At 38.0% G+C, this 27,970-nt stretch overlaps 1 long non-coding RNA gene across 1 annotated transcript in view; it reads left to right on the top strand.

The window, feature by feature from the left end:
* LOC135362761 (uncharacterized) overlaps positions 1-27,616 on the top strand; it is a 65,785-nt gene extending 38,169 nt beyond the window's left edge. The window contains exon 3 of the long non-coding RNA XR_010407896.1: positions 27,472-27,616. This is a non-coding gene — a long non-coding RNA (uncharacterized LOC135362761). The remainder of the gene's footprint in view (positions 1-27,471) is intronic.
* Positions 27,617-27,970: the final 354 nt, after the last annotated feature.

The raw sequence follows: 27,970 nt of genomic DNA, 5'->3' as shown, positions 1-27,970 counted from the left end.
GACTTGAAAGGATCCAACTGATCCCAAGTAACTTGACTTCATGCCAGAATAAAATCCAACATGATTTAAGAGAAAACAACCAAATCTAGCAAACAGCAATAAAAAATTCACAATATCTGGCAGCCAATCAAGAATGATCCATTTCTCAAAGGAGGAAAATTATTCCAAAACCAGAAGAAAAAAAATCACATAACAGAAATAGACCTTAAAGGGTCAGAGATGATGGAATTGGGAGATAAAGACATTTGAAAAAGCCACTTGAAGTATATTCAATGTGTTTAAGAAGGTAGATGAAAAATAGACATCATAAAATAAAAGATATTTGATATATGGGGCAAAAAACCTGGATGGGATTAAAAGTAGATCAGACAGTATAAAAGAAAAGATCAGTTAACTGAAAGATATGAAAAAATAAAATGAAGTACAGAGTACAAAAGGACAAAAAAAATGAACAGAGATTCAGTAAACTGAGAGAATATCAAATAGTCTAACATTTCTATAATTGGAGTTTTGGGAGGAAAAGGGAATAAAAAAAATACTAGAAGAATAATGGCTGAACATTTTCCAAACTTGATGAAAACTACAAATCCCACTGTACTGGGTTGAACAGTGTTCAATACCACCATGCCCAAATTCATGTCTACCCAGAACCTGTGAATGTGACCTAATTTGGAAATCAGGTCTTTACAGATGTAATCAAGATGAGGTCATACGGGATTAGGATGTAGCCTAATCCAATGATTTATGTCCCTATAAAAAGAGGGAAATTTGTACACAGACACAGGTGGGAAGGCCATGTGAAGATAGAAGTAGAGATTGGGGTGATGCATCTATAAGTCAAAGAACACTAAGGGTTGCTGGCACCACCAGAACCTAGAAGGGTCAAGAAAGAATTCTTCCTTAGATCCTTTGGAAAGATCATGGCCCTATCAACACCTTGATTCTGGATTTCTAGACTTCATAACTGTGAGAGAATAAATTTCTGTTGTTTTAAGACACACAAGTTGTGGTAATTTGTTATTGCAGTCCTAGGAAATTCATATACCCAAAGACCCAAGAATCTTAATAAACCCCATTAAGAATAAACAGTTAAAGAAATCATGCTGAGGGTTGTCATAAGTATTTAAAAAAATAGATGTATGCTAAAGGGACATGGGGGCCAAACTGAAAAAAGCTTCCAAAGGTCAGAGCTGGAATTATTTGAGCAAAAAAATAAATAATGTAGTTTTGGATTATAACCCAAAGTATAAATTAAATATCCGTGAGTTGCTACTGATATAAATAAGTGATTGAATAAATAAATGTTGGAGAATAGACAAATCTCTTATAAAGAAGAATTCCAAATAATTTACGTAGCTACTGCCCCCACAAAGGGGTGCTGCTTAATTATCCACCCCTTAAGTATTGACTATGCTTAGTAACTTGCTTCTAAAGAACAGAGTATTAGGGAGGGAGTAGCTTAACACTATTAATATCCTAAGGCAAACAGTACTTCAGCCAAACAATGAAGATTAATATCATTAGGGATAAGTCATGTTCATAGCCTATAACCTTGGTATGATGTAGTAACAATGGCATGTACTTCTGCTGTCTTCCTTTCAAAAACCCATAACACCAGTCTAACAATAATAAGCTCATCAGACAAACCCAAATTGAGGGACATTCTACAAAAGGTCCTGACCAGTACTACTTAAGATAACTAAAAACAAGGAAAGTTTATGAAATTGTTACAATCCAGAGAAAGCTAAAGAAACATGATGACAGTACATAAATTAGTATTATGGATAGATTCTGAAACATAAGACATTAGGGAAAAACTAATCAAATCTGAATAAGTATGAAGTTTAGTTAATAATTATGAAACAATATTGGTTCATTAGTTGTGACAGAAGTACCACAGTAATGTTAATGATAAAGGGAAACTGGGTAAGGTGTATGGGAACTCTCTGTCCTATCTTTGTAACTATTCTATATATCTAAAACTAATTTTTAAAAAGTTAATTTAAAAAAGCATCTTTAAAAATATATATTACATATGGAGAAATGAAGATAAAAATTATAGCATATTCTTATTAGAAACCATGTAAGCCAGAAAACAGTGGAGAGACATCCATAAGCACTGAAGAAAAAAAAAAAAGTCAATCTGAAATTCTTTACTCACTGTAAATATCTTCAAAATTGAGGGCAAAATACTTTCTCAGACAAACAATTCTGAAAGAATTCATCGCCGTTATATCTTTACTACAAAAAATGTTAACGGTTAGTTCTTTAGGCAGAAGAAAATGACATTGCATAGAAATTTAGATAAGGAAATGAAAAGTGCCAAAAATGGTAAATATGTGGTTAAATATAAGAGATATTTTTTTTCTCATTTTAAAAGATAATAGTTGTTGAAAGCAAAAGTAGTAACAATGAATTGTGGGGTTTAATATACAGGTAGATGTAAAATGTATAATCAGAATAACAGATGATTGGAGGAGTGAAAGTTTATTGTTATAGCTTTCTGAAATTCTATGTGCTGTAGCTTGAAGGTAGAATATGATAAAGAGGGCAACCCATAGTAAAAATAAAACAAAATTAAAATAACAATAAAATCCAAAGAGATAACTAATAAGTCAAGAGTAGAGCTAAAATAGAATCATTAAAGAAAAATTTCAGCTAATCCAAAATAAGTCAGAAAAGGAGAGAAAGGAACAAAGAGCAGATGAGAATAATTGAAGACAAATAGCAATATGGTAGTATTATATCAATCCATATCAACAATTAAATTACATAGTTTAAAAACATCATTTAGGGGTGCCTGGGTGGCTCAGTCGTTAATCGTCTGCCTTCGGCTCAGGTCATAATCCCAGAGTCCTGGGATCGAGTCCCACATCAGGCTCCCTGCTCAGTGGGAAGCCTGCTTCTCCCTCTCCCATTTCCCCTGCTTGCGTTCCTGCTCTCGCTATCTCTCTCTCTGTGTCAAGTAGATAAATAAAATCTTAAAAAAAAAAAAATCATTTAGAAAAAACCTATCATATTGGATAAAAAGCAATACCCAACTACATGCCATCTAAAAGATACCCACTTTATTTTTTTTTTAAAGATTTTTATTTATTTATTCATGAGAGACAGAGAGAAAGAGAGGCAGAGGGAGAAGCAGGCTCCCAAGGAGCAGAGAGCCCGATGCGGGACTCGATCCCAGGACTCTGGGATCATGACCTGAGCCGAAGGCAGACGCTCAACCATCTGAGCCACCCAGACGCCCAAAAGATACCCACTTTAAATATAAAGACCTAAACAGGTTCAAAGTAAGGGATAGAAAAAGATACTCCATGCTAATGCTAATATAAAGAAAGTAGGAGAGGCTATATTAATATTAGACAAAATAGATTTTACAGCAAGGAATATGACAGATTTAAGAGGGTACTGCATAAAGACAAAAGGATAACTTTATCAGGAGGACCTAACAATTCTCAAAATACATGAAACAAAAGAGAATTGAAAGGAAAAATAGACAAATGCACAATAATAGTTGGAGATTTCAGTACTCCTCTTGCATAACTGATAGAACAAGGAGAAATAAGATCAGTATAGAAGACTTTAAACAATTATAAAATGACTTAATTAACATTTATTTAGGATTCCATTAACAATGGAATATACATGGAACATTCATCAAAGTAGACTATGAGTCATAAAGTAAGTCTCAATAAATTTAAGAGAATTGAAAGCATACAATGTATGTTATCTGTCTACGGTGAGTTAAACTAGCAATCAATAACAGAAAGATATCTGGAAAGTTCCCAAATATTTGGAAACTACACAACATACTTTTAAGTCCTGGGTCAAAAAAGAAATCATAAAGAAAATTCAAAATTTTGAACTGAATGAAAATACAAACATACATATCAAAATTTGTAGGATGCAGCTAAAGTAGTGCTTAAGGGGACATTTAAACTAGTATTAGATGTTTATATTTTAAAAAAGGAAGTTCTCAAATCAATGATATGTACACTTTCATCCTAAGAATCAGAAAAGATGAGCAAGTTAAATCAGAAGTAAGCAAACAGAAAGAAATAATGAGTAGAAATCAATTCAAATAGGAAATACCAAGTAGATAACCCAGTAAATCACTCAAAGTTCTGCCCACTGGGAGGATTTTCTCTCACCACTGCCTTTCAGGGCCACCCCTGAGTGGGGCTAGAGTATGAAAGCAGTTCATTTTCATTTGGTAAAACCACCCACCTGAGAACAGTCTTGACCATTTTCCTCTCCCAACAACTATGTATAAGTGACCCTCCCCTAATGTGCTCATAGATATCAGCTAACGGAAAGGCAGCAATGAAACCGGTATATTACATGGGGTTATGCACCACCTGCTTATGTGGCTTACTTGTGCCCCTCAGCCCTACTGTGGCCCCGTCTCAGATATACAATACTGTTTTACAAAGCATTACTGCTAGACATACCTAATACTATGAATTTATTGGTCTGACAAAATTCAATTCATAATGAGCAGTTTTAGACACATTTTTACTTGATGTCTCAGAGTCAGATGCTCTATTTCTACCAGAGTCCTATTGAACCCTAAGAGCTGTTTTTTGAATTACATATAATTCCATGTTGCATATGGCATGTTCTTGTTCCAGAACCTTAGCTATGTTATGAGTCTCCCACCAAGACTTGTCATAAACTCCACATAGCTTCTTTTCCACCAAAAATGTTTCTAGTTCCATCGGATTTACCAGGTCCTAGGGCCTAAGAAGTAGGGCTGCTTGGATCACAGCATGGACCTCTTGCAAAGGTCTTCCTGCTCTGAGACCTACTCAAAACTGGCAGCCTTTCATGTCTCCTAGTACATGAGTCAAAACTGTAATTGCTAAATGTAAAATATGCTGCCTCCAGACCTGGAGGGGGTCTAGCAGGGGGTCCCTCCTCATTAGTAGTAGAGGATGTAATGATTTATCCTTTACAGTGAAGGAAGAGTTGCAGCATGCCCTTGAGAACTTGATATCTCCCCAAACTTTACATGATGAACAGTATTTTTATATGGAATATCTCCCACCTACTAGTGTTCATGTGTCTTGTTTGTTTCTTTCCAAGACTCTAATGTCTGGTGATGAGGAGAGGAAGTAGAGCTAAGTCCTGGGGAGGGGAGTGCTGGACCTTAAGACAGAGCAGTAGGCTGCTCTGTGGGCCCAGAGGGTTCAGGGGTTGGGGTTTCAAGGTTTTCTAGTGCATTGACCCAGATGTCCCCTCTGAAACTTTAGAATCCTATTCCTTCTCTACTAGGGCCCTGACCTTTGTGCTCAAGTCTTGCAGGGCCTGGCAATTTAATCTTTCCTGGAATTATGTCTGCTATCCTTACAATTAAATACTGAGCCCAGACTTCACCTTTTCCACTCTCCAACTTCAGGAGAGCCCTTTTTAAATGCTGCCATGGAGACTCTCTAACTTCTCACAATTTGCCTTAAATTAGTGATTGATCACCTCCATCTTTCATTGTCTTTCCCAGCTGCATACGTGGTACTTAGCGACAGCCATCCAATTTCATTGTCCTTCTAATTATCATTTCCTCTGAACCTCTCAAATGCCTGAGGACACTGAGCCCACCAGAGCATTTCATTATATTCATATCCTATCTCAGGTCATCACCAGTGAAAGGTTTAATATTGGTACAACTACTCCATGCCAGTGCTCCCAGGACTCCACCTATGACCAGCCTCGGGTTCTCACTGCCAGCTGGCCAATAAGTGATCCAGCTCCCAAGTCTCATTTTAGAATCTGCCTCCTTAGGCCAATTCTCACATCAAGTGTCTTAATTTAAGTCCTCTAGGAAACAGATTCTCAGAGACGGAGATCCACATGCAGGAAATGCCTGCTCTTAGGAACAGCCCCTCTGAGGGAATAAGGACTGGGCAGAGGGAGATGCTGAACCAAGATAGAGTCACAACAGAGACCTCAACCAGAGCCAAGGGGTGTTCTGCAGCTGGGATAGCCCTTCACAGATCTCACAGGGGCAGGGCAGCAGGCTTTTGTACCTCCACAGTGACCAGTCAGTGAATATGGGCTGTTTCCAAGGAGGAAACATAATCTTGGGTGAAGCAGATCCTCTCCACAGAGGGCAGGCAACCAGGAAACTGGTGAAATGAATGCCATGGTCTTGAAGGGGGCACCTGGGAAAGCCACAACAATGCCCACCAAGATAGCCGAACTCCTTGAAATGCCTTAAGCACAGAACCATAGATTTAAGACCTCAGTTTTGGAAAAAAAAAATTTTAGGAGTGATATAAGTCAGTAAATCAAGCACCTGGGCAGGGAGGCAAGAGTTAAATTGTCAAGTTAATTGACAGTAAATTAAAATGAAACCACAATCAGAGGCACAGATTAACAGGCGTGGCCCTTGATTCACCCACTGGCATGACTCGGCTGAAATGGAACATGTCTCTTTTCTCCAGCCATCTGTTTGAGCCTTCCTCCTGAATGCAATCTAAGTTTCCTCGGGATGCCCCAAGATACTGTGAAAAATGGGACCATATTAATATAATAAGTACAAATTTACAGGTTTCCCGCTGCCTGTTTTTTGTTGTTGTTGTCAATGTTTTGTTTTCGTCTTTGTCTTTGAGTTCCCTGAAATAGTCTTATAGTTATTTCTGGAAGGTTCCAGAAGTATCTCATAAATAAATCTAATTTGTATTCTTGCTTTATTTTCTAGTGTGTTCTGGTGGGGTCTATGGCTAAGCCTCCCCAGCACTTGTGAAAACCAGTGAAGTAGCTTATCACTGCTTCTGAGGCCGGCTGTTCTACAGTCACTGCTGTTCTACTGCCCCTAGTGGATACCAGTGATGCATCAATCAGAGATGGCAATCTAGTCTCTGGAGGTCTTCACGCTTCCCACTATATTCCCTGCAGAAGGAGAAACAAGGTGTATTGCCCCACTTTGTGTCCTCCTATATGATTGGAATGAAAATAGTGTTACTCCTGCATCCATGCATCTCAGAACACAGTGCTTTGCCTTCCTTTTCTTCCCATTACCACTTATGACCACTGAGAGGTCACTCATGGCCACTTAGGAAAGAATGAACTCGGGGCGCCTGGGTGGCTCAGTTGGTTAAGCAACTGCCTTCGGCTCAGGTCATGATCCTGGAGTCCTAGGATCGAGTCCCACGTCGGGCTCCCTGCTCAGCGGGAAGCCTGCTTCTCCCTCTGACCCTCCCCCTCTCATGTACTCTCTCTCTCTCTCTCTCTCTCTCATTCTTGCTCTCTCAAATAAATAAATAAAATCTTTAAAAAAAAAAAAAAGAAAAGAAAAGAATGAACTCTAAGACCAACCCTGTGTCTCTTCCCATCCTTTCTCTACCTTTGTGTGGTAGGCAAAATAATAGCCCTCCAAAATGTCCACGCCCTGGGGCACCTGGGTGGCTCAGTACGTCGTTAAGCATTTGCCTTTGGCTGAGGTCATGATCCCAGAGTCCTGGGATCATGTCCCACATCAGGCTCTCTGCTCAGCGGGGAGTCTGCTTCTCCCTCTACCCATCCCCCGCCCCCCTCCCCCCCTCCCCGCTAGTGATCTCTTTCTCTCTCTCAAATAACTAACTGAAATCTTTAAAACAAAACAAAACAAAACAAAATGTCCACACCCTAACTCCCAGAACCTATGAATATGTTATGTTACATGCCAAGGGGAAATTAAGGTTGGGAATGGAATGAAGGTTGCTGATTAGTTCATTTTAACATAGGGAGATTATCCTGAATTATCTTGATGGGCTGTTATACATGGAAGGAGAAAAGAAAAGAGAATCAGATAAGGAGATATGAGGATGAAAGCAGAACTTGAGCGATACAATTGCTGGCTTTGGAGATGGCCGAGTGCCACGAAGCAAGGGCTGTGGGCAGCTTCTAGAAACTGGAAAAGGCAAGGAAATGAATTCTCTTCTAGATCCTCCAGCAAGAATGCACTACTGCCATCACCTTAATTTTAGCCCAGTGAGACCCATTTTAGACTTCTGACCTCGAAAACTATAAAATAATAAATTTGCCTTGTTTTAAACCACTCAGTTTGTGACAATTGTTATAGCAACAAGAGGAAACCAATGCACTCTGACTCCAGCTCTTTTCTACTCCTATCAGAACATCTTCAGGTGAGTTGACTCATGCAAATGGATCTGATGGGCCCAAGCGCCAGCCTGCCCAACGTGTTCAGACATTTTCAGATTCCAGAAACCTTTAAGGGACTAGGTTCCCATCTTGTTACAGTTCTATCTTTACTAATCCATATCTTTATTATCATCAGTTGAGGGGATGGAAAGGAGGCCCTAGAGGATTCATTTCTCAAAGTACTCCAGATACAATTCTGATGATCTGGAATGAAACTCTGAAGTGTCTGTCCATTCAGGCAGCTATTACAAAAATACCATAAACTGAATGGCTTATAAACAACAGAAATTTATTTCTCACAGTTCTGGAGGCTGGAAATCCAGAATCAGAGTGCTAGCATGGTCTGGTAAAGGCCCTCTTCCATGGTGCTGACTGCCAATTTCTCACTGTGTCCTCACACAGTGAAAGGGGCAGAGATCTTTGTGGGGATTCTTTTATAAGAACCTTAATCTGATCCATGAGGGGCCTAATACCATCACATTAGGAATTAGGATTTCAACACATGAATTTTGCAGGCGACACAAACATTCAGATCATAGCAGGAGGTAAAGCTTGGGAAGTTGGAGAAACTGTATAATTAATTGTGTGCATTTTGTGGTGTGGTATATATGGCAATAGGGAACTAAAAGTAAAAACAAACAGACAAAAAACAGCCCAACTGAATATAAGCAGAAACTCATTTCTTAAGGACTATTCTGTCTCATGAATCTGTGATCTAATTATTTGCATTAATTTTATCAAGACCATGTGGGTTCCCTGAAACCAAACATAGCTTTCTAGGTTACTGGGTAGGGGCATATTTCCAACATCATACCTGTGTATCAAGAAAATGACTGTGATAATGCCTGATGGCTAGACACAAAATAATTAAGATGAAAATTACCTTTTATCTTTTTTTTGAGAGAGAGAAAGAATGAGCATGAGTGGGGGTGGGGGAGAGGGGTAGAGAGAGGGAGAAAGAATCTTAAGCAGGCTCCATGCCCACTGTGGAGATCATGACCTGAGCAGAAATCGAGTCAGATGCTTAACTGACTGAGGTACCTATACTATTTTGAATAATATAATAAAGAAAAATAAATTCTGGGGTGCCTGCGTGGCTCAGATGGTTGAGCATCTGCTTCCAGCTCAGGTCATGATCTCTGGGTCTGGGAACTGAGCCCCAAGTCAGGCTCTCTGCTCAGCGGGGAGTCTGCTTCTCCCTCTCCCTCTGCCTCTCCCCTTGCTCATGCTCTCTCTTTCTGTATCTCTCTGTCTCAAATGAATAAATAAAATCTTAAAAAGAAAAAGAAGTTTCTACTTTTTCTTTAAATGTACACAGGGCCTCAAAACAGAAAAAAAAAACCACTTTTAGAAAACAGTCCTTATATTTGCTAAATCTTTTAATTAATAAATTGTTTGATATATTCAACTGAACCCACAAAACTGTTTATATGCAGAAAAAATAAATAGATAAAATCAGGGAAACATTTTGAATTTTAAAATTTGCTCTTTTGTGTCCATAAATATTTGTTGATTAAATATGGTTTGTCTTTATGAGCCTATTCAATGTGCAGTTTTTGCTAAATAAATCAATGCAAATATTTTGTTAGGATCTAAGTTTGTAAACAGCACAGATTTCTATGTAGTTTCATTTTTATTCCAAGCCAGATTTTTCCAAATTTCAACTATTTAAATAGCACCTTCATGATTTTTGTCGTATCTGTACACTGTTGTAGTATTACTAATATTTTAGAAATTAACTTTATTTACTAAAATTTATACTGAAAGAAAACTATGTATCACTACCAGAAACAAAACCAAAAACTATCACTTGCTGAAAGTAGAAAGTAACCATACAATTATAACAAAAATAAACCAATTGTATTTTTTGCCTGCTATAGTTTTGAGCTTGGGAAATGCTCTCCTTTTGTTAAAATAGGTAATTAGCAGGTGTGAGAAAATTACTAAAGATATATAATCTGAACTAATACTTTTTCCCCCTGAAGCTAATAAAAAGGATTGAAAGAAAGTTAAAAAGGAAATAATATTACTCTGGGATTCAATATAATTTATCATCATGTCTTTATCATTTTAGTCTGACCAGCTAAAATGACCTCAGTAACATCAGTGTTTTGGAAATGCCATTTAAAATCATTTAATTTTGCTTTCTGAATTGGTTCCTGTCATGGTTGTCTATCAGTACCACTATGCTTCCTCGACTTTAGCTAATCTTAGAGTGAATGGTTTTTATAAAGCACCTACCTTGTATGCAAGGTTCCTATTTATGTTTAATTTCTAGTTCCATGTGCATCATTGGCTACAAAGTTACCAACAAAATTCTTTTTTTTTTTGAGAGTTTATTTTTTTTAGTAATCTTTACGCCCAAAATGGGGCTCGAACTCATCACCCCGAGATCGAGTCACATGCTCTTCCAATTTAGCAAGCCAGGCACCCCAGACAAAATTCTTAGAATAAATTCAAGCTATGGCAACCATCCTTTTATTTATGAGAAATCCCTATATTCTTTCTATTGGGCACCTGACAGCATGTTTTACCCAACACTAGCTCGCCTATACAGCCCTGAAGGAGTCACTCATGCTTGAGTTGCCTAGGATTCAATCAAAACAATTCCCACTTGTCTCCTCAAATTTCTTATTACTCCATGTATGGTCGTGAGGCTGGCAGCTTCTCCTTGTTGCTTGTTAGGAACTGCAGATGCTCAGACCCTACCTCAGTCCTACTGAATCAGAATCTGCATTTTAACAAGACACCCAGGTGATTCTTATGCATGTTGAAGTTTGGGAAGAACCAGTCAGTAGTCTTGTCTCTCTCTTCCTCTAAACATCCTTATTTCTCAACTATCTTTGGACTTCACCACCTCTAACTCAATGGTTCTCAACCTTGGGTGCATATTAGAATCGCCTGGGGAATTTTGTTTTGTATTTGTGATGGCTAGTCCCCACCCCAAGAGGTTTTTTGGTTTTGTTTTTTATTAATTGGGAGTAGTCTGAGTATCAGTTTTAATTGCCCCAGGTGATTCTAACGTGAGGCCAGTACTGAAAACCAACTGAAACACTTTCAATGGATGACTGATTTGGACTCCTGGCTTTTGCCCTCTGGCTCCACAAAATCATTCTAGTGGTAAAATGTGCCCTACCCCAAAAAACACATTAGGCCTAGTTGAGCCTCATTGTCCTGTATCAGTTGTCCTATGTCAAGGGGAAAGAGCTGATAAGTTTTTCCCCTCTAAATAATTTATGGGAAGAAACCCGCATGATTGATGCAGTATCCACCAGCAACACAATACTTCTTCATTACCATCAAAACCAACCATATCAATCACGGTAAGTATGTAAGTTTCAGTGTTAATAGATTTAAAATTTGTTTACTATTTTAAAAATAATTTTAGATATATAAATGATGTAGCTTTCATAAAAATGATAATTCAATCCATAAGGAGAGGATTTTGTTATTGTTGAACTTCAGACATAACCATAATATAACCAAATAACACTAAGAGTGAAAAAACATATTTGGGAACAAATAAGAAGTTTATTTTGTAAAGATATGCCTCATGTAAAACTCACGTCAGCAAGTGCCTACTATCTGATATTTGTCTCCACCAGATGGCCTGGATTTGACTATGCTCTCCAGGTGGCTTTGGTCTTCATGGAACCCTTACAAAGTGTGTGCCTCAGAAGGCAGTTGGCTCATCATCAGGTGCTATACTTTCTGCTCCAATAACCCTCTACTCCACCTCCCAGAGTCTGTTACTTGTGCCTCCAGCTAAATTCCAACATCTCATGTAGATCCTTGACCTGTGGTCTTCATCAATTCCTGCCTAGTTCTTCTGGATTCCTGATCCTTTGTTCCGGATTCCTGGCCTGGGCCTCCTAGAATAATAGCAACCACTATTTATGAGATGCTGCCAAGAAAACACAAAATATCCAAATATCATCCCATTTTCTCTTCACAATAACTATCTCCTGATTTCACAGATGAGGACCCTGCCTGACTTGCTATGTTAGTCAGTTTTTGCCAGGTTATGCTACAGTGACAAGCTACTTCAAATTTCAGTGGCTAACAGCACAGATTCACAATAAATGTCAGCTGTAGGTCTCTGATTTGGCTGTCTCTCCCCACAAGCCATCCTTATTCTGGGATCCAGGCTAAAGGAGCAGACCCTATCTGCAACATACCCTTCTCATGGCAGAGGGAAAAGAACAGTGAAGAAAAAGCATGGAACTGATCCTAAATCTTCTATTTGGACATGATTTTCTTCACTTCTGTTCATATTCTATTGTCCAAGCAAGTCACAAGGCCAACCCTGACATCAGTGGGTGTAGAGGGGACTCCTCCTACAAGGAGGGACCTCACAAGGGGGTACCTAATAGAGAAGGACAGCTAATATTTTCAGCAAATAATGTAATCACAGTTGTCCAAATTCTCTCAGCCAGAGAGAGGCAGGGCTAAAGTTTGAATCCAGCTCTGTTTGACTTTCAACCATCATACAATGGTACTTCCATTTTCCTTTCTCTTTTTGCTGATTTCAAGTACTTAACCTCTAGCTTGTTTAGCTCCACATTTCTTGCTTACTCTTCCCTGATTTAGCTGTTCTCCTGGATATAATTTGTGGTGTCAGTGAACTATATTCCTGGCAAATAGGTCTTCAACTTAGCTGAACTGCAGGTCTCTGCCCTCTGATCAGCTTGGTTCTCCTGCTGCCCATGGTCAGAATAAGTTTGAGTCTACTTCTTCAGCTTTGAGCTACACAGATCAAATATCCATCCAGATGATGGATACAGAGAACTTCTTTACTGCTGTATGGAAATTCACACAGACTAAATTTTAGCAGCATGGCCTTAAAGCCCGAAGACCTATATTTAAATTTAGACAAGAAACTTGTTAGGACGATTTCCTGTCAGAAACAAATCCTTTCTTGTGGTGGTGAAATGTGCTCCATGGGAAGTCTTGTTTACTGCTAGTCTTGGTGCAGTGGGCCCGTGAGGTTTTATCAACATGCTTGCATCATCCCAGAGTGGGTTAGCTCCTCCAAAATCTACCCATTCATGTCGTCTTTCATCACTCACCAAGAAATGCCACAGATTTAAAGCTTCCATCTCTTCTGCCAATGTGAGATAGCAGTAGAATCTTACATGCTTTATTTCCAAACAGAAAATATATGTTGCTGTTATAAGATCCAGTGTCAATCATATATCACCCATCATTTCATTAATCATAAATGAGAGCTGAATTCCTCTTTTGTGGGTACCAATTTTGACCTGCTTTTTATTTATTTTTTTTAAAAGATTTTATTTATTTGTCAGAGAGCAAGAGAGCAAGTGCACACACAAGCAGGGGGAGCAGCAGGCAGAGGGAGAAGCAGGCTACCCTCTCAGCAGGGAGCCCAATGTGGACTCCATCCCAGGACCCCGGGATCATGACCTGAGCCCAAGGCAGACGCTTAACCGACTGAGCCACCCAGGTATCCCTTGACGTGCTTTTTAGATCAGCATTTGAGAAAGCCACTTTCTAACTTAAAAGTTGAGTTCATTTTTTAAAGAATGCTATTGGAAAAGAAAATAAATAGTAGGTCCAAACAGTTATTGTTAAAGTTTCTTTAGAGAGTATGACCTCACTGTATTACCCTTTAAGGAACTGTGTTTACTTTCTCCAGTATATATAACCAACTATTCTCTGAGTTAACAATATATTAAACTTTATGTCCATTAGAGACAATGAAAGAATTATATATATAAAAGCATAAGTTACAGAGTTTTTAACACAAAACAAAGCTTCCTTCCAGAAGAGCAATTATTTCCATACTAATCTGCTACCCAATAAGTTCTTGTTCACATATTAGGATTGAATATCTCATAAACTATCATCTCAACTTATTTTTTTCACTTAATGGTTAGTATGTATGAAATCATAATGAGGCATAAAAATCCCATTCAATGTTTTTCAATTTTTTTGCGTCTTGGCTTAAAAAAAAAGGATATATCAGAGGCCTCAAGGCTGGAAAAAGACTTTTCTTTAAATGCATGAATCAAAATTAGATGTTCTCTGTATGTGCCTTCTATGAATTTTCATTATGTATTTTTGTGTAAATAAAATAGAGGAAATGAAAATTAGGAAATGTGGTTCTGACCAAAGAATGATTCTCTTTCTTCAGTTTCCTCCAAATTTAAGGATGTGGTATTCATTCTAACCCAACACTTAACAAAAAAGCAGTGCCCATTTAAACTTGGCAATCTGGGCTTTACTCCTGCTGTAGCTTTATAATTTTCTGCACAAGTAGCAATCACTGCAGTAGTTTTGATTAAATGATTACCCATAGGCCTGCTCTTGAATGAAATGACAAATGTTCTCTGGAAAAATTCAAGTAGACATTATAAACTTGGACACTTTCTAGGCCGTGAGTATGTTCCAAATGACATTATGTATTAGTAATAGCAATGATCTATGACTCAAACATAATGATCTACTTCCTATAGAGAGGAGAAAGTAGTTTCATTGACTAAAAATGATGGGGAAAAAAATAAAAAACAATTTTTTTTCAATATAAGGAAAGAGCTTGGTGAAGTTCAAAACTTCCTTATCAGTACTTGTGGAAAGTTTGGTGGGTGTGTGCAGACTAACACAGTATACCTATGCCAGAAAGGAATGTCTTGAAAGGAGATTTGGAAGGCCAGGGAATTTTTTCTTTCCCTTTTTCAGTCTCCACCACTCAATATATTTGCTGTATGGACAAGAACTTGTTTTCTCTGAATGAGAGAAAAATGATTTGGACATTCAGATAAGGAAACCTTCACAAATCTTTTTTTTTTTTTTTAAGATTTTATTTATTTATTTGAGAGGGAGAGAGAGAGAGCATGAGCAAGAGTACAAGAGCATGGGGAGGGAGAAGCACACTGTCCGCTGAGCAGGGAGCCCTATGCGGGGCTCAATCCCAGGAGGCTGGGCTTGATCCCAGGGTGCTGAGATCATGACCTGCACCTAAGGCAGATGATTAACAGACTGAGCCACCTAGGCCCCCGCAAATTTTATTTTTAAGTTCTATGATCTAATTGCTGAAACAACTGTATTTCTAAAGAGTAATACTTTATGCTTTGACTACATATGTCATCCTTGTTTCAGTGTTTTCGTCTTTTGTTTTTATTATGTTCAGTTAGCCAACATATTAGTTTTTGATGTAGTGTTCAATGATTCATTAGTTGCATATAACACCCAGTGCTCTACATAGCACGTGCCTTCCTTAATACCCATCACCCGGTTACCCCATCCCCACCCCCCTTCCTGCAGTTTGTTTCCTGGGGTCCAGAGTCTCTCATGGGTTGTCTCCCTCTCTGGTTTCTTCCCACTGTTTTCATCCTTTAAAGACAGTCACTAGCAAGGCAGAGCCCAAAGTTTCAAAGCACGAGGAAGCTACGGCCTATTTCCAAAAATATTCACAACTTCAAAATAAATAAAAATATACATTTTGCAATTAGTAGGTTTTAAAAGGCATACTCCATATTTTGCTTGGAAAACAACAGAATTATTCAAGTATCTAAGTATTAGGTTATTCTAAAAACTTTTGATCTTAGCAAATCCTAAAATGACACTTATTGTAGCTTAAGAATTCAAAGGAATATAGTGAAGGGACATTAATTCATGCCACTAATATTAAAACAAATTATTTGCTTTTGAAATTTGGTGGCTTTTATAAATACAAAGATAAAGTATATGGGTTGCTACTATATATTATAATAATAATTTGGATGTAAAAATAATTTTTCTTCAATAAATCATAATCAAAATGGAAATTTATAAAATGATATTCTATCAAAATAAATAAATAAACTAAACTGGTTTCAGCGAAGGAGCTCTTGAGGACCAGGTTTTTATTTTGGCTCCACCATCAGCTAGCTGTGTTGTTGATTTCAGGTGAACTAACCTATATGCTTCAGTTTTCTAATGGGAGATGGGGGCCTTAAGGATTAGGACTCCCCACTGTTCATTCTAACTCTAACTTGGATTGATTTGTTTCTCTAAGCCCTCTGCAGGGATATGGCATAGTCAGGGATTGAACAGAGACCTACAATGTCTATGAAAATAGAATGTGTTAGATATGGATTGAAGAATAAATGGAAGGTGTTTCAGTAAATTTTCCCTTAATGGCATAAAGGAAGGCAAGGTCAAGAGTGTAGAAGACAAGGGTAGGATTAGCAAGGGTCTGGCCAAGAGTGAAAGTAAAAGAAAAGTAAAAGTAAAAGACATTCCCATATATGTCACCAGCAATTCATAAAGGTATATCAGTAGAAGGGCTTCTTGTAGCCAATAGCCTTTTTTCCTCACATTGGTGATGACTCTTGAGAATGAAGAGTCTGAATATGTGTGGCATCCAGCAAAAGATACTGAAGGACAGAATACCACAACTCTGCCACTCATAATGGCATAACCCTTGGAATTTACAAAGCATGTCTCCTATATTAGCCTACTGTTTCTTCTGGATAACCTTATGGCTGAGGCAGGGAAAGAATACACTGGTTAAGCATATGAATGTCAGAGTCAGACAGTCTTGGGTTCAAATCCTAGTTCCACCCCTCTTGGCTGAGTTGGCTTTGGGCAGTTCATTCTTTTAACAAATACATTTTGAATCTGCTATGCTAGTCACTGAAAATACAGGAGGCAGGCAATAAAGTTAATGATGATTTTTAGATTGCATGAGTGCTCTGAGGAAAATCAAATAGGGTAATGAAGTGGAGAGTAATGGAGGTGGGGCTACATGGGATCGGGTTTTAGGAAAAACTACTCGAAGGAAGTACCATTTGAGCTAAGACTTGATTGAGAAGAAGGAGTCAGCCATGTAAGGATCTACTGGAAGGGAGCTGAGATCTTCTGCTGGGGCAGGAGAAACAGCACATGCAACCGCTCTATGATGGGAAAGAGCTTCCCTGTTCCAGGAAAAGTGACTCAGCCAGTGTCCTGAGTGCTGTGAAGGAGGGGGAAAGTAGAGCATGAAATCCAAGAGGTAATTAGAATCCAGATCATTTGTGAGACTTACAGAACAGAGGAGGACATTTAGATTTCTTTTTTTTTTTTTCTCTCTAAATGCAATTAAGCCAGAGGAGGGTTTTTTTTTTGCGAGGAGCGTAACATTATTTATTTGATGATTTTAAAAGATCACCCTTGATACTGTAACAAAGTATATATATATTTTTAAAATTTTTTTTTTAAGATTTTATTTATTTATTTGAGAGAGAGAGAATGAGAGACAGAGAGCATGAGAGGGAGGAGGGTCAGAGGGAGAAGCAGACTCCCTGCTGAGCAGGGAGCCTGATGTGGGACTCGATCCTGGGACTCCAGGATCATGACCTGAACCGAACGCAGTCGCTTAACCAACTGAGCCACCCAGGTGCCCCTGTAACAAAGTATATTGAAGAACAATGAGTGGAAGCAAGGATTCTAGTTATGTGATTATTTTAGTTGTCCAGGCTCAGCTTTCTTATTTGTAAAATGGGAACAATAATAGGTACATGACAGGGCAATTTTAAGAACTGAATGAGATAAGATAAATGAGCAAACACACAGTTCCAGCAAAAGGTGAGCGTTCAGTAAATAGGGGTGTCACTGTCCCCATTTACACAAAAGAAAACTGGCTTTCTTAATGGTTAAATGACTTGGTCATGGTCAGGCAGCCAATATCCATGGCTGGCCAGAGCCTGAATCCAAGTTGTAGAATTCCAAAACCAGTGTAAGTCCATATTCACATGATCAGAAAAAGATAACTTAAACTTATACTTCAATTCAACAAAGTGAGAGACATACTGTAATGTGCTGGGACGTCAGGATAACAGGCCTCTTCTGAGAAGGGCAAAGTTTAGTAGGAGTGACAGATATGAAGGTAAACAATTTCGAACTGAAATGAAATAGATGACAATAGATATATGTCACTCACAGAGAGGATTTCACATAAGATACCTGAGCTGGGTTCTGAAGTATAATAAATGGTCACCAGACAGATGGAAAGCAGCAATAACAGCACGTGAGGAGGGGTCATAAACATAAGAATAAGAAGCAGCTTGTCAAACTGAGTGATTTGAAAGTATTGGTGTAAACAATATGTGGGGGAAGAAACAGGTTTTGGGGTTGGGGGAAAAAGATCAGGGTGCCATCATTACCAACAGGAATGATAATAGGGCTAAAAGTAGAAACTACCACTTCTATCAGTTGCAAGTGAATAGGATATCTAGACTACCAGGAGGAATGGGACAATGGTGACATTAGATAAATAATAATATATGGCACTTGAACATATTGCTTGACTTATTCTGCCTCATATGAGCCTTTAGCATCTCCATGAGTACTCAAAGCACAGAATGAACCTATGTGGAGAATGAAGCACAGGTGGTTTAAGTGCCTTGGCCAAGGTCACTCAGATGGCAAATAAAAGAACCAAGAGAAGAACCTAGATTGCTTGTCAGTTGTTCAAGTACCATCTATTGACTACATATACTTGTCTATTTGCCTGGGAAATAGAGAAAACTTTTGAGAAAGAACTAGAGGCAGAGCACAGCAGAAGGGCTGGATGGCAAGGACATTGAGAGCATGAAGGAATATTTAAAGAGCAGGCGGGGAGGAGAAATTAACATCTATCTGGATAATACCTGAATATAGGTTAACACTGGGGAATTGGAAAGAAAATGAATAGAGCCTAGAGGAGACCAGGGACCCAAAGACTTCTGGAAGGAAGGAGAGGAGAGAGAAAGGAAGGGTGGGAAAGAAATAAGGAAAGAGAAAGAGGGAGAGGGGATGGGAAAGGAAGGGAGAAAGAGGCAGAAGAAGGAAAGATAAGCTGGCAGACACAGGCTGTGGGGGAAATTGTAGCTAGAGCATGCAGATGACTATCCCAGAGAAAAATGTCCCTGAGAATGAAGAAAAAAAAAGGGGGATATAAAACTCCGGGTGGCTATATACAAAGAGTTGGTTGTAGTTCAATGATTACAACAATGGGGGTGACATGGTTTAGGGCTGGAGAAGATTGCAGAAAATTTTCCTCTCCCCATTGTTTCAGTAGTCTGCCACTAAGCAAAAAAGGTAATCTAAAAGTGTAGTTAGTTGGCATTTTTAGGATTTTTCCATGATATATGACTGCAGTGACAGAGAATATTTGAAATTGGGAGTTCTCAGAAATTCCAGAATATGTAATAATAACAATGAATCCTTTTTGAGTGCCAAGCATTGTTCTAAGCGCTGAAGTCATTTCATCCCCTCAGCAACCCTATGAAGTAGATTCTTTTATTATTTTCACTGGCCAGATAAGGAATCTGTGGCACAGTGAGGTTGAGTAACTGCTCAAGGTCACACAAATAGCAAATGGCAGAGCTGGCTCTGAGTTTTGTTTCCCCCAACTACTATACAGAATTCCCAAAGGGTTTGGTTACATTTGTTTTCATTCTCTTTGAAGGTGATATTATCGCAAAGCATTTTGGAACAGAGAGGTTACGAGTTTTACAGATTCTGTGAATGCACATCAACAGGTTTAATTCACCATTTAAAATATTTGTATGTAGGTAGGTAAAACATTATGAACCACCAGATAATTTAGGCAGAGCATTGAGATCTTCATAGGAAGCTGACTTGAATTGTTCTCTCTCTTTCAAAATGAAAAATATCTTGCCAAACAAAGGTGAAAAGTCCCAAACCAAACACTAAAGTAGTAGTATTTCTTTCTATGTTGCTTTATGAAATATTGGCAGCCAGACATATTTCTCAACCCTAGAAGACATAAATCTTTCAGAGGGAAACCAAATTTCTTTGGTTTGGCTGCCAAACGATGACTTCAGCCTTGAATCTCATCTCAGAAAACTGTAAACACCCTTTTCCTCCCCTGTGTTTAATTTTAAGCATATCTTCCCTTCCTGAAGACCATCTTTCTTCCTTTGCGGTGGCTGTCTCTCACCCCTATCTTATCCTGTATGCCAGGCTATGAGTCCTGACCTGTTGGCTGACAGGCTGCCCGGGCCTACCACAAGCCCTCTGCACTGTCACCTCATGCTCACTCCCCTCTGTCCTTCTTTCATCTACTTTCCATCTCTTTCTTTGCACTAGCAGTTCTTGGCTTTCAATTCACATTCCATTAAGGGTTGATGATTTTGCTCTGGAGGTTTTTTCCATGGACCTGCTGCTGTCTCCCTTATCACAGTGACCTTTAGCTTATAATCTGTGCCTATGGGGCAAAAAAGATTTGGAGGTTTCATTTAAAAATGGTCTTAGCTCACTTCTCTAGCAACCACGAGCAATGAAGTCTACATAAGTATGCAAGCATATCTACATCTACATGAGCTTCAGAGTGAAAGGAATTGATGTGCCTGAGAATGGGGAGGGGATGGGGTTCACTCTCCAGAAGTTCAGATCAGCATGATGTATTCTGGGTGTTCCCGTGAAGGAGACAGCAGGGTGTAGAGGAATGAGCACTGGACGGGGAGACAGGAGAGTAGAGCAAGTACTAGTCTAAGTTCTGACAATAGACAAACCAGCTTGTATGACATAGGAAAGAAAGTCATACTGACATCCACTCGATATCAGTTTTTTTCATACTTAAAGCATTGGACTAAGTGGATTCTCAACCTGGATAAACCTTGAAATCACTTGAGAGAGTTCTGGAATGTCAGAAGAAAAATCAATATTAGGGGCTTTAACACGAGACATACTTAATTAGGATACTTAATTAGGAATGGAGCCCTAGAATCTGAATATATGATTTGATGTAGCCACCCCAGCCTAGATTTGAGGACCAGCATTAGGGGACCCTTTGATTCACTAAAATCTGATGTCCAAGTTCCATTAGCACTCCCCAGGCAAGGTAAAGCACAGAACAGTAACACCCATTGTTACCCAGCCATCCTTTAGAAGTGGCTAGTGCTGAACTAGGCAACTTTCACAATGTATTGATTGAAATCACAATTACTTGCAAAGTTGTTCCTGAAAGGAGGCACATTATCTAGCAGTGATTTGACCACTTCTACTTATATCTTAAAGTACTGGTCACATCACTGCCACGATTTTGTTGGTTCTTGGAGTCTTATTGGTGTATGAAGGTGAAATGAGAGGAACCACCTAAAACTGCAATTTGTAAGAACCAGGTGAAAACAAGACCTTTCAGAATTAGTCATTTGTTGGGCTCATTTCTTTTTGCTATCAAGCATCCTTTTTTTTTTTTTTTTTTTTTTTTGGTAAAAACAGATTTCTTTTATGGTAATTATTTTTTTGATTCTTGGGTAATTAGCCCAATTTAATTATTGACTCCTTTTTGCACCCTTTTTTTTGCATCCCTGTTGTCAGTTGATTTGGCTGTCACTCCCACAAAAAGCAGAGTGTACTTTTCCATCATTTGACATTGGGTTTGGCCACATGACTTGCTTTGTCCAATGGAATGTTAGCAGATATGATGTGAGTGGAGACTTCAACACTGCTCATATGGTAGGACTTGCACTTTTGTACTTTCCTGTGAGAAGAACCTCTTCCATATAGCTCCTGCCCCTTATCTGGGCCCCTGAAGGAATATATGTGATGTTATCTTTGCCACCTAACCCAGTCTTTAAGCAGAGCCACACAGCTAGGCCCAGCTTAGATCAGCTGACCCCCAGCCTGTCTGTAGATGCCTGAGGAAATAAATGACTACGATTTCAAGCTGTTGAATTCTGGAGTGGTCTGCTTCCCTTGTAATAGTTGTTTGATTCTTTATGTCAGTCAAGATTTTCTGCCTTACCCTGATCAATGGGTGGCATGTGACCCAATCTAGACCACTCATATCTCTTCCCCCAAATCACAAACCACTGATAAATAGCTAGAACTGCCCTCAGCCTCAGCAGTCTGCTGTTCCCTAAACACTCTTCTTTAGTTCCTGATACAGAGACTATTTGAAATTACCTAGTTTTTGTCCTTTTCTTGCTAGTTCAGCAGACTTCCTCATGCTTTGCCCATTCTTCATAACCTTCTAATGGGGGTTTCTTGGTATCACTCCCTTACATTATGCCTTATGTTTATATCCTAATCAGCTCTTTGCTATTTATGTTAGGGTCTTCTCTATTGCTTACAACTAAAAAACTTAACTATTACTGAGGGAATCAAAGGGAAAATGAAAGAGTGTCAAAAGCAAACCTGACCTAACTCACAACATGGTGGTGGTGGTGGCGGGGGGTAAGTTGTTAGCTACGTTTTCCTAGCCCCTTTCTCACATTACATCTACATTTTTCATGATAAAGAGAGAGGAATTCTGTGAATTAATTCTTATAAATTGCTATTAATAAACAGATCTACCGAGGTAAAAATATTTTGAATTTTTTATATAGAATTTCAGAAAAGAAAAAATTCAGTAACCTACTTAGAAGCAACTATTATTAAAAAAAAAATGACTCTCCCACAATAACTCACAGGTAGAAGTGAACAGGACATGTCCTATCTTGAAGTCTTACTGGTTCCCTGAGATGAGGAAGGTTTTAATTTTAACCTGAAATCATGCTCCATATTTGTTAATATTAGAAAATAAATAATTATTCCTTAAGTTATATATTCCCTTTTTTGCAGTACTTCTTCATATTGAAGAAGTAACAGGTTTCATTTAAATAATCATACCAATACAGGAGAGGATAATCTGAATCTTCTAGTACATTAAAATTTTACCTATGAATGGATCAGCCATTGAATGCTATAATTTAGAGATTTCTGTGTCATCATAGATATTACATAACTTTTTAGAATGCCAAATGTGTGCCATAAAAATGTGTAGGAACATAGGTTCTGACAGATGTTAAACACCCTTTTTCATCTGACCATGAATCTTTGTTTTCATGAATCTTGAAAAAAGATTGCCCAAGATCTTTGGAATGAATACACAACAGAAAATAAATCCATCACAATAAAAAAATGACTCAAAGGAAACAAGCTTCCAGAATAGGAAAAAATAAAAGCAGCTGCCAGACCCCATGCCACGCCCATAAATTGTTGCACAGCTGTTACCACCTCCAGTGATGATGTTTTGCCAAACCAAAGACCAAGGTATTCCTGGGATGATGTGCTAAAGTCTTCATCCAGGCATCTCTGTATAACTTATGCATTCTAAAAGCAAGAAAAATTGGTTCCTCTCCAAGGACAGAGTTGGTGGAAAAGAGACATTTTTAGGGCATGTATCTCCTGGCAGGGTTCTAGGCAGAGGTAGTATCCCCAAGTATTCTTTCCTTTCCAAAAGACTCTCTGAGATTGTGTTGACAGCTTATCTTCAGAACACAAAGAGTGTCCAGGAAACACAAAAACACTGCATTAAGAAATCATCACTCCAATGAGAAAGTGGAAAATGTGGTAACAGAGTGAAGGAATTTTGTTCAGAATCTTAAAGTTTGCTTTTACGCCGCAGACTATATAAAAATACTTTCAGTTACATTCTCAAGCAATCACTAGGTCACTTCTCTTCTCTTCTCTTCTCTTCTCTTCTCTTCTCTTCTCTTCTCTTCTCTTCTCTTCTCTTCTCTTCTATTCTCTTCTTTCCTTTTCCCTTTCCTTTTCCTTCCTTCCTTCCGTCCTTCCTTCCTTCCTTCCTTCCTTCCTTCTCTCTCTCTCCTCTTCTCTCTCCTCTCCTCTCTTCTCCTCTCCTCTCCTCTCTCCTTTCCTCTTCTTTCTTTTCTTTCTGGAGCAGTTGTTAATTTTGGATTTAGCAGATACCATCAAGTTCCCACAATTTGCATCAGGACTCTGTGAATATTCATATTACCTTGTAAAGTTCCCTGTGAGAGGCAATTTCCATTTTACTTACAAACACATGTACAGGAATGGATAGATTCTATAGTAACCTTAGAACCATGGCAAATCGAGCTACCTCACTGAACAAATCTTTATTAGATTCATCATCTATTATGAGCCACGCACTGTGGTAGAAAATGGGGACTCATTGATGAATAAAATATTATCCCTGCCTCAAGGATCTTACAGCCTAGGGAGGAGGAATTCCAGAGTTTAAACTTAATAAATAAATGGATTGTTTTCAATTCTATAATTGGGAGATATAGAGAAGATTCCTGCCTCATATACCCAACTGCTTTCTTAGAAGTATGATAGTTATACACATAGTCTCAAGATTTGTAATGCCTTGGATTTTCTTATTTATTTATTTATTTGTTTGTTTATTTTTAAGATTTGATTTATTCTTTTAAGAGAGAGAGCACAAGCAGAGGGAGCAGCAGAGGGAGGGGGAGAAGCAGACTTCCCGCTAAGCAGGGAGCCTGATATGGGGCTTGATCCCAGGACCTTGGGATCACGACTGAGCCCAAGGCAGATGCTTAACCAACTGAGCCAACCAGGCGCATCACTCACAAAAACTGGATGATTTGGCATGTGAAGTAGTTACCATAAGTCTCAGTTTTATCAGCTTTAAAATGGGGACAAAATCTTAGCTACCTCACAGGTTTTTGTGAGAATTAATTGAGATCATACTTATAAGAATCCTGCACAGAGCACAGAGTAAGCCCTGAATAAATATCAGCTTAAATTATTACTATGTTCTAGGTACTTTGCTACATACACACTTGGGTGTGCTGAGATGAGTATTTTACTATCACTACCATTAAGGATCATGCAACATAATGTAAGAGACAATCCCCCTCTGTAAGCTCCACTCAGAGATCATTTTCTCTCCTTTAGCAACACACTGAGTTCTCCTTTGCCCCACCATGCTCTTTGGTCTGGATTGGAGAGTCTCATTTTCTTATTTTAGGAACGTCATGAAAACATTAAGTATGAGACATAAAATTGTAATGTCCCTATAATCAGCCAAGATGTTCCATCTCATCAGCTGAGATAGGAGAAGAATGAATAAGCATTCCTCAATTTTCTCTTTTGTTTAAGTTATTCATTTATTTGTTGGTTTGTTTACTTTAGTAGTGAGGTATAGCATACATACTATAAGATACACAAATCCAGCTCAATAAATTTTACTTATGTACACAGTTGTTAACCATGACTCAGATCAAATTTACCAACTTCCAGAAGTCTCTCTCATGCACCCTCCCAATCATGACTTTCTCACCAAATACAACTGCTATTTTGACTTCTATCACAATGTATTAGTTTTGCCTGTATTAGAATTTTATATAAATAGAATTAAATATGTAGTCTTTTGTCTCTGCTCTATCATTCAACATTGTACCTGTCATGTTCACCCATGTTGCATGTAGCAGTAGCTTGTTGTTTTTCATTACTGCTAGTATGCTATTGTACAATATAGCACAATTTATTATTCATTTTATTATTGAGCATTTAGATTGATTTTCATTTTTATGTTGGATAATATTGCTATGATCCCTCTTATACATATCTTTTGCTGCATATATGTATGCTTTTTCATTGGTACTTAGAAATGGAATTGCTGTATCATATGGTCATATGTCAGACTGCCAGACAGAAGTTTATACTCCCTTTAGCAGTGAATGAGTTTCTGTTGCTCTGTATTCTCCTCTACACTTGGTTTGATCTTTTTTTCCCCTTAAATTTTATACATTATAGTGGTCATGTAGTGATATCTCATTGTAGTTTTAATTTGTATTATCCTAGTGGCTAATGATACTGATTACCCTTTCATGTGCTTATTACCTGTTTAGGAAATGTTTGTCCATTTTTTTAAAAGAGTTTATGTATTTACTTAAAAGAGAGAGAGAGAACGAGTGGGGAGGGGGCAGAGGGAGAAGCAGACTTCCTGTGAAGCAGGGAGCCCCACATGGGACTTGATCCCAGGCCCCTGGGGTCATGACCTGAGCTGAAGGCAGATGCTTAACTGAGCCACCCAGGCTCAGTTTGTCTTTCTTTGTCATTTGTCTTTCTTACATAATATTTTCTGGGTTTTTTTTCTTGTTAATTTGCAGGATTTCCTTATTTTTGGCTCTATTATTGTGAACATAATTCTACTCTGTGATTGAATTTTCATTACTTAGTAGTATCTGTTAAGTTTATTAAGAGAAGTTCTTAAATTCAATCAAAAAGAATTTATCAATCTTCTGTATTATGGTTACTGTTTCTGTACTTCTATATGGTTAGTGTTTAAAAGAATTTTTTGCATACCCCCAAGACAATGAAGATATTCTTTTAGGGGCGCCTGGGTGACTCAGTTGGTTAAGCAACTGCCTTCGGCTCAGGTCATGATCCTGGAGTCCTAGGATCAAGTCCCACGTCGGGCTCCCTGCTCAGCAGGGGGTCTGCTTCTCCCTCTGACCCTCTTCCCTCTCGTGCTCTCTGTCTCTCATTCTCTCTCTCTCAAATAAATAAATAAAATCTTTAAAAAAAAAAGATATTCAATTGATCCAACTGTACCTATTGAAAAGAGCATTCTTTCCCCCCACTATACTGCAAAGAGGAACCAGGTGACTATAAACATATGGTTCTCTCTGGCTCCTCTGTTGTGTTCTATTTGTCTATTCTGACACCAATACCACTGTTGTAGTTACTTCATAATAAGCCTTGATATTTGGAAATATAAGTACTCCCACTTTGTTCTTATTCTGTGAAAACTGTTTGAAAATCAGTGTATCAGTTTTCACTACTCCTTCCATTGGGATCGTCTACATATTAATTGTAATTTATTGAATCTACAGAATAACTTTCTTCACTTTTGAGTCTTCTAATCCATGAACTTGATATAGCCTCCATTTGTTTACGCTTTAATTTCTCACAGCAATGTTTTCTAGGGTTTTTATTTTTAGAGCTCTTATATAGCTTTCTTCATGTATTTTTTGCTACATAATTTCTGTTTTGTTATTAAAGTAAATGATGTTTTAAAATTTCATTAAAATTTTTTTCTGTGGTTAGTGTGTAGGACCATAATTAATATAGTGATTTTATAGCCAATTACTTTACTAAATTTATTAATTTCAGAGCTTCATATATAGATTCTTTTGATAATTCTCTATTAGCACAATCATGTTATCTATAAACAATGGCAATTTCACTTGTACATTTCTGTTTCTTATATCTTTTTGTTACTTTTTCTTATTTTATTACACTGGGTAGAACCTCCAGTATGATATTGAAGATGAGGTAAAAGCAGGACATGCTTGTCACTTCCAGTCTCAGGAGGAAAGCTTTAGTTATTGCATCATTAAATATATTTTTATTGTAGATTTTTTGGTAGACATTTTTGGTCAGGTTAATGATACCAAAGGTTTTTATCCTGAAGGTTGTAGAATCTAACTAAATGCTTTCTTAAAAAAAATGTTTTATGATGATCATATTGTACTTTTTTAAAAAGTTTATTTTTGTGTGGTGAATAATGTTGATTTATTTTTCTATTTTTTTAAAAATTTTATTTATTTATTTATTTGACAGAGACAGCACGACAGAGGGAACACAAGCAGGGGGAGTGGGAGAGGGAGAAGCAGACTCCCCCTGAGCAAGGAGTCCGATATGGGGCTCAATCCCAGGACCCTGGGATCATGACCTGAGCCGAAGGCAGACGCTGAACGACTGAGCCACCCAGGTGCCCCATTTTTTCTATTGTTAAATCAATTTTGTATTACTGGAAGAAAGCCTACTTGGATATAATATATTACTCTTTTTTATATTTCTGGGTAGATTTTACTAATATTTCCTTTGGAAAAAAATGCATTTATTTTAATGAGAGAAGTTGGCCATTATGACACATAGGAAAATTCTTAGATCGTCCTCTGGTGTTAAGATTATGCTGGCATTATAAAATGAGTTAAAGTAATTTTAGAGGGAAATTTATAGGTCAAAATTACTATATTAGAAAAGAAAAAAGCCTGAAAATCAAAGATGTAAGCAACCATCTAAATAAACAGCAATATAAAATCAAAGAAGTAGAAGA

Source organism: Mirounga angustirostris, unplaced genomic scaffold (assembly GCF_029215605.1).
Source record: "Mirounga angustirostris isolate CCGP_5_RB_7025 unplaced genomic scaffold, mMirAng1.0.hap1 SCAF_15, whole genome shotgun sequence".
Classification (NCBI taxonomy): Eukaryota; Metazoa; Chordata; class Mammalia; order Carnivora; family Phocidae; genus Mirounga; species Mirounga angustirostris.
The sequence above is the reverse complement of the archived record's forward strand: the minus strand, read 5'-3'. Positions and strand labels throughout refer to the sequence as shown.